This window comes from Phyllostomus discolor, chromosome 7, assembly GCF_004126475.2.
Source record: "Phyllostomus discolor isolate MPI-MPIP mPhyDis1 chromosome 7, mPhyDis1.pri.v3, whole genome shotgun sequence".
Lineage (NCBI taxonomy): Eukaryota > Metazoa > Chordata > Mammalia > Chiroptera > Phyllostomidae > Phyllostomus > Phyllostomus discolor.
This window is the reverse complement of record NC_040909.2, coordinates 92,657,400-92,664,637: the sequence shown is the minus strand read 5'-3', so window position 1 is coordinate 92,664,637 and position 7,238 is coordinate 92,657,400.

The window sequence follows — 7,238 nt, the reverse complement described above, 5'->3', positions numbered from 1 at the left end:
AATATTACATCATTACTCAAAAAATAACAAAGCAGTTTGGTGTATGCCAAAGAATAAAAGGCATCTTATTTCACAAGAGTGACATCCTACTCAGCTGTAGATGTGCACTGAGAGGATGAAAAGGCCCTCTTAGACTAACCCGCTGATGTTCCAAATCCTTGGTTAACAAGGTTAATTAACAGAGAGGCACAATATTGCTCCTATATTACAATTCCAAAAGCGTATATTCTAGGGGCCTGTCCATTTAGCTGAAGAAGAAAGAAGAGACTCTTAGGGGATTTAGTAAAACAAAGATGTGGGGCCTGGTGGGCATCCACCACGCATAACAGCATTAACAGCAATTATTTCTAATTGGAGAGCATCTTGGCTGGACTATTACAAAGGCCTGAAATTCAGTTGTGGTTTTACAGTACCCATAAAACTGTTTAAACAAATTCAGATTTACTTGAAGTACTCATATGAGAAGAGACCACATGTAAATTAGAGGATTCTAGAGGGTAATAAATAACAAGGTGATTTAATACCACTTGGGAACAAGTGTTCTCAGCTTGTGTTTCATACAATTTTCCATCTGACAGTTAACCCTAATGATGTCATGCATGATCAAAAGCCTTCAGGAAGCTTTAAGAAACAGAAGGCTAAAAGGCCAGGGCTGTGTGCCAGGGTAGGGCATGCTACCCTCCAGGAGGGCATCAAATGGCTGCCGTGGTCACTGTGCTGCTCAAGAACTAAGACGTTTTAGCATTAGAAGGAGTTTGGCTGGGTAAAAATGCATGACCATGCTCTTCCTTTTATGTTTGTTTGGTTGGTTGGTTGGTTGGTTGGTTGGTTTTTACATTGTGGTATTATGTTAGTCTGCTGCAGCTGCCATTACAAATTACCATAGACTGGGTGACTTAAATTTATTTTCCTCAGAGCTCTGGAGGCTGGAAGTCCAATATCAAGGTGCTAAACTGATTCAGTTTCTGGAGAGAACTCTCTTCCCACTGTGTCTTCACGTGGCCTTTTCTCTGTGGGCAGGGAGAGAGAGAGATCTGACTCTCCCTCTTCCTATAAACATGCTACTCCCATCCTGAGGTCCCCATCCTCATGACCTGATTTAACTGCAATTACCTTCCTAAGGCTCCACCTCCAAATACCAGCACACCAGGGTCAGGGCTTCAACATAGGCATTTGGGGTGGTGAGGGCAGGGCATGGATAGGGGACAATAAACTTTCCATCCATACTGATGCCAAGATAGAAAAGGAAATCTAGGCCACAGATAAAATCCATACACCCCTCAGTATCCTAAAGCTGAGATGGTCGCAGTTTGTCAAATAAACTCATTTAGAACCTTGGAGGTAGGGCGAATGGGAAATGCTTAAAAACAAAAACCTTAGGCTTTTGTTCCAACTTCTAAGAATAAGCACTTGATAGAAACATGACAGAATTGGGGCCACCAAACAAAAGTTAGTGTGAAGCATAACATCCCATGCAAAATGTTCATGTGAAGAAAGACAATGGCAGCACCTTCACCATTCCCAGGCAGTGACCTAATTTAGGTTTGTCCAAGTATCCCACACACACACACACACACACACACACACACACACTGCCCTTCCAAGCTGCTGAACAGTTTCCCTTTGCTTTCATTGAACAGGCCACAACTGGGCTGGGTTCCTTTTTTTTTTTTCCCATAAACATGCTAACAGACTGGAAAGCAAACCGATCACAAGTGAACCAGTCATTGGTGCTCATCCCTCGGGGTGGTTACTTGCAGGATGGTAAGGGTGAAGGCTCTGTCATCAGTGCCCATGCAGTACACGTACACAGAGATGTCCATAGTGTGCATCGGCACCAGCTGAAGCAGTGATGGTGGAGATAAGAAAGCTCAGCTCCACATCATCGCTTATTGCTTCAAGGCCTAGGACTGCACTGGTTTGCCTCACATTGGTCTTTATCACTGCATTTCACAAAGGCTACCACTGAGATCGCACTGGCCCTCCACTCAAAGCCATGCCTGTCACCCCTTGGCTCCTTCTCCTCTTCCACACGGTGGCCTTTCAGACCTTCCTCTCAAGCCCACTGCAATCCCATCATCTACTCTTTCTCAAGGGTAACCTTTCCTTCCTCTCCAAGAAAATGGAAGCTGACAAATATAAATTCCTTCAGCTCCCCAAACCAATATCTTCAAAGGCACTTACTTCTGCCTCCACCTCCCTTCTTTTTCTCAGCCTCAGAGGAAGGAGCGACACTGCTCAGGCCGATCCTGCACCTGTGCTGTCCACGTGGGGCCTCCCAGGGCCTCCTCAGAGGTCCGCTCACCCTGTGTCCACCTGTTCACCATAGGCTGTTACCCACATCCTCTAAGCATATGACAGAGCATGTGAAACTTAAAGACAATAAAAATAAATAAGCTTTACAAAACCTCCATTCCACTCTGGCAACCACTGTTCTCTCCATGAGCAACATTTAAAATGAAGCCCAGAGTAATTTGTCAACTTCCTCAGCTTACACTGGCTCCTAAGTCATCTGGCTGCCACCTCCATCATGTCACCATGATTTTTATGAAAATATCCTTGGGGATTTTATTCTCCTTACTTCTCATGACTGATATTATTAACCTCTCTACTCTTGGTCCTGGTGTCATCTGCCTCCTGGACTCTTCTATGGCTTACTCCCTAAGTTATTAGTGTTCTTAAAGGTTCTCTCCTTGGATAGCGCACTTTTTAGATTCCCTGGGAGGCTCCTGACTCTGCCCACAGCTCCTCCTCATTGCTTCCTCCAACGTGTCCAAGCCAGAAACCCAGGTACAAAGCTCTACCTCTGCTGTCACTTCATATCTTACCTCTAGACCCATTATTAATCAGATCCACTCCACTCAGTCTCTCAGCCATCACAAGCAGGTTCTCCTCACCCTCCCCACTGCTCCTGCCTTGGTTCAGGCTCTTCTCGTCTGTTTCCTGCCACTGCGATAATCTGCTAGCTGGTCTTTCTGCATCAAGGCTTGCTCACTCTGTCAGTGAGAATTATACCAGCCAGGATACCTGTTACGAGTTACAGTTTTGAGTACATAGAACATAATTTATTCTTATATTTTTATTTATTAATTATTATATTATTTTCCCTGTGAACAACTGTAAGCCTAATTTTACCCACCTGTGTGCATGCAATGGAATAGTAATCAGCCATAAAAAAGAGTGAAATTTTACCATTTGCAAGAGCTGGATGCACCTAGAGGATATTATGCTAATTGAAATCAGTCAATCACAGAAGGACAAATACCATATGATTTCCCTTACATGTGGAATCTAAAGAACATTATAAATGAACAAACAAAACAGAAACAAACTCACTGATCCAGAGAACAAACTGAGGGTTGCCAGAAGGGAGGATTGGGCAACTGGGTGAAAAAGGTGAAGATGTACAGATTAGTAGTTACAAAATAGTCACTGGGGTGTAAAGTAAACCCTCGGAAATATAGATGGTAATACTGTAATAACTACATATGGTGCCAATTGGGTAATGGAAATAGCAGGGGGAACACTTTGTAAAGTATACAATTGTCCAACCACTCACTGTGCTATAAAACTGAAATTAACACAAAATAATATTGAATGGAAACTGTTACTGAAAAAAATTTAATTTAAAAAAATAAAAAATCAATTATAAAAATAAAAAGCCTGGAGGTCTGGAGGTCGCTGTGCAGGCCAATAGGTTGTGCCACAACGTCAGGGACCCAAGCTCCTTTGCACATGCTCTATGTGTGGCTCACAGTCCCCACATCACTGATGAGCACCATCCACGATTAGTACCAAAATCTCAGCTGCTATGCCCACATTGCAGCCTGCAAGAATCCACCTCCCCTTCCCCCTCCCCACTCCTTCCCCTCAAGTAGTAGAGACTCTCTTGGGACCATCTGAAGCAAAGGTTTAGAGCAGCAGTTTTCAATCTTTTTCACCTCATGGTACCTATAAACTAATTACTAAAATCCTGCAACACAACAAAGAATATATTTTTTACCACTCTGACAAAAGAGGATAATTTTGATTCATTCACATTGAATGGTTATTGTTGTGTTGCCTGTTACTGTATTTTTATTTGACAACATAAGGGAAATGAGGTAGGTACCCCTGACTAATAGTCAGGTATTGCATGTTTTAAAAATTCTTGCAGCACACCAGTTGAAAATCACTGGTTTAGGGAAAGGCGACATCCATCATTTGAAGTTTGCTGTTGTGCTGAATTTGACATCTGACAGACCATTCTAAATGGAAGGTGCTAGAAAAAGCCTTGGGAACACAGTCTTACTTCTGCTAAGTTCTGCCAAGGCCATCGTCTGGAATCTGTGTTCCCAAGGGCTTTCCATCAGGCACGGAGGTTTGGCTACTTCAAATGTCCAAGGACCCAGAGTGCCTCTGTCTCAGTCAATCAAGCTGGTGGGTAGACAGGGCCTCCTGGAGCAGCTTCATTCCCTCACACCTCTGCTTGTCCATGGATGCTCTCCAGCCTGAGTTCATATCTGTCAGACTCTGCTTGAAAAAGCAGAAATGTCTAGACCAGAGCAAAATGTTGAATTTGTTTTAACCTTTTGCTCTATGCTACAGTCTTACTCAGTAGGTGATATAGCTTTCAGGCTAAGATAGGGTCAATTTGAGTGAAATGTTTCCACTGCCAAACAAGTATTACCAGATTTCTAGTCTCTGAAATTCTGAGCACTTTGCCACCTGCTACCTGAGAACTTGAACTTAGTTACATCAATATTTCCATTTCTGCTACATGTAATACTCCTCTACAATATACTACTGAGTTCTATCTTAGTTTAAAAATAAGCTTCTACAGCAACAATGATCCCAAATAGCAGTAATTTAATAACTGTAATGTGTACTATCTGTTGTGTGGAAGTCCAGAGGTAGGTGAACGTCTTCTATGTCGGTTCTGCTCGGGGAAGTTCCGGGACCAGGGCTGCTGAAGCTCTTCATTCAGCTGTCCTGAAAGTGCAGCCACCATCATCATTGTCAGGCTGGCTGCCATTACAACCACCTTCAAGGCAACAAATCTAGGAAGGGATAAAAGCACCAATTTGCCTTTTAATAATAACACTATCATTTTAGTCAGACCCAAGTAAGACTGGAGATTGCAGTTTTTAGTACAGCAGCTGTGACTCCAGCTATTAACTGCACAGGTTTCTAAGAGTGGGAAAGTGGGTATTGGTATTCTTGGCCTAAAGCTATCCCAAGTCACAGGGAGAAAATCAAATCAGTTTATCTTTGCAACTTAGGTCCAGTGATGGAAGCATCTGCAATCTTTTATCTATCCTGCAAATGATTGTAATTTGTCTTCTGAGTTCCATAAGAATTAACAGAGTTGGCAATTACAAAAACCTTGCAGGAATGCCTGGCTGAAGGAAGTGTCAGCCACACGTGGCTCCCTCCCTTCCCAGGTGGGGTTCTGTGAACTCCTTGGGTCATGCAGCATAGGGGAGAACCAGACTCAGATATGTGAACAAAAAGGGGGCTATGTAATAAATCTGACAAAGTTTAGTAACCAAAAGTAACCAATCTGATCCTAAATTCCTAACTGGGCAAGTGATGGTAGGCAGTCACATACCAGGCCTATAACTTCTTTAGTTAAAGGTTTATCTTTGCCTTAAACAGACCCAGGCTGCCCTTACCAGGAGGACAAAACAGCAAACAAGGGCAAAGGGAGACATCCAGCCTTCCATGGCTTTGCTTCTCCATCTGAAATGCTGGGCACCTGCCAGTGGGCTCAGCACATTATCTGTGAGCTCCAGAACATGAGTAGCAAGTATTTTTATGTTAAAAAAAAAAAGACTGCTAGACTTATCCACGCAGGACCAGTTAATAGAGAGCAACTTCAGGCTTCATCTTCCAAACTTCGGGTTTCATCTCAGACATGGAAGTCATCATTCCAATCTTTAAGAAGAAAAAACTGGATAAACTGAAAGTACAGTACAGGAAATATAGTCAATAATATTATAATAACTATATAAGGTACCAGATGGGTACTAGACTTATTGGGGTGATCACTTCATAAGTTATATAAATGTCTGATCACTATATTGCACACCTAAAACTAATATAATATAGTGTGTCAACTGTAACTGAAAAAAATTTAAATTACTAAATAAATACATTACTTTTTATTGACCCATCAGAGAACTGAGGACAAACTGCCATTCCACAATCTGGAGATACAAGATCATTCAGAGAGACACAGACAAGATCCACTTAACTGGAACAGGAGCCACTGGAACTATGAACTGACAGGAACATTTAAATGGCAGTTTTGACAAATTGCTCGAGGCTAAGTATGAGTTAACCTGAGATTGAGAAACTCTTGGATCAAAGTCCTGGCAGGGCCCCCACATTTCAGTGGCTTTTACCTCCAGGGTCCCCTGCAGGTTCTCACAGTGAAGCCCTGAGAGAGATCCCCTCCTGGCTCGGGCAGAAAGGAATCATTGTGACATAAGCTCAGAGCCTTTCCTCTACAAAGGCCTACTCTCCAGGGGAAAGGATGTTGCCAGAGCCTTATCCCAACTGGAGGAAAAGCAATCGCCTCCACCCTGCTCACGGCCCTACTGTCTCACCTAAGGAGAAAAAAGGCCCATCAGCATGGGCCAAGGCTTTAAGGAAATCGATTAGGAACACTGCAGCCATGTAAGAAAGAAGGGGCAGGGAAAAGCTACACCCCTCGACAAACATGTTTTGAAGGCTACAGCTCTGAGAAACAGGCCAACTAGAAGGGTGTGGTTTAATCAGAAGTTTATAGCATGTGATCCTTCTCTCCACCCCTTATCACATACCAGCAGAACTCCAGTAGAACAACAGTGGGTTACAGCTGCCAGACACAGGCTCTCTCTCTGAAAAGAAATACTTAGGGAAACTCAGAGACAAGAAGGAAATCATAAAGAGGGGCCCTAGCAGGATAGAGAGCCTCTGACACTTAGAGCTACAGCAAACATTAAACATAGCCCAGCTCCTAGCCAGATTAACATCAATTCTCATACCAAAAGCCTGCTTACTCCAGTTTCTATATCCCAGTAAAACATGTTCAGCTTTCAACAAAAGATCAGAAAGCATCACAAGAAAAATTAACACAGTCTAAAGAGACGAAGTAATTATCAGAACCAGACTCAAATATGTGAACAAAAAGGGGACTATGTAATAAATCTGGTGAAGTTTAGTAATCAAAAGTAACCTCACAGGGTGATCTGATCATAAATTCCTAACTGAGC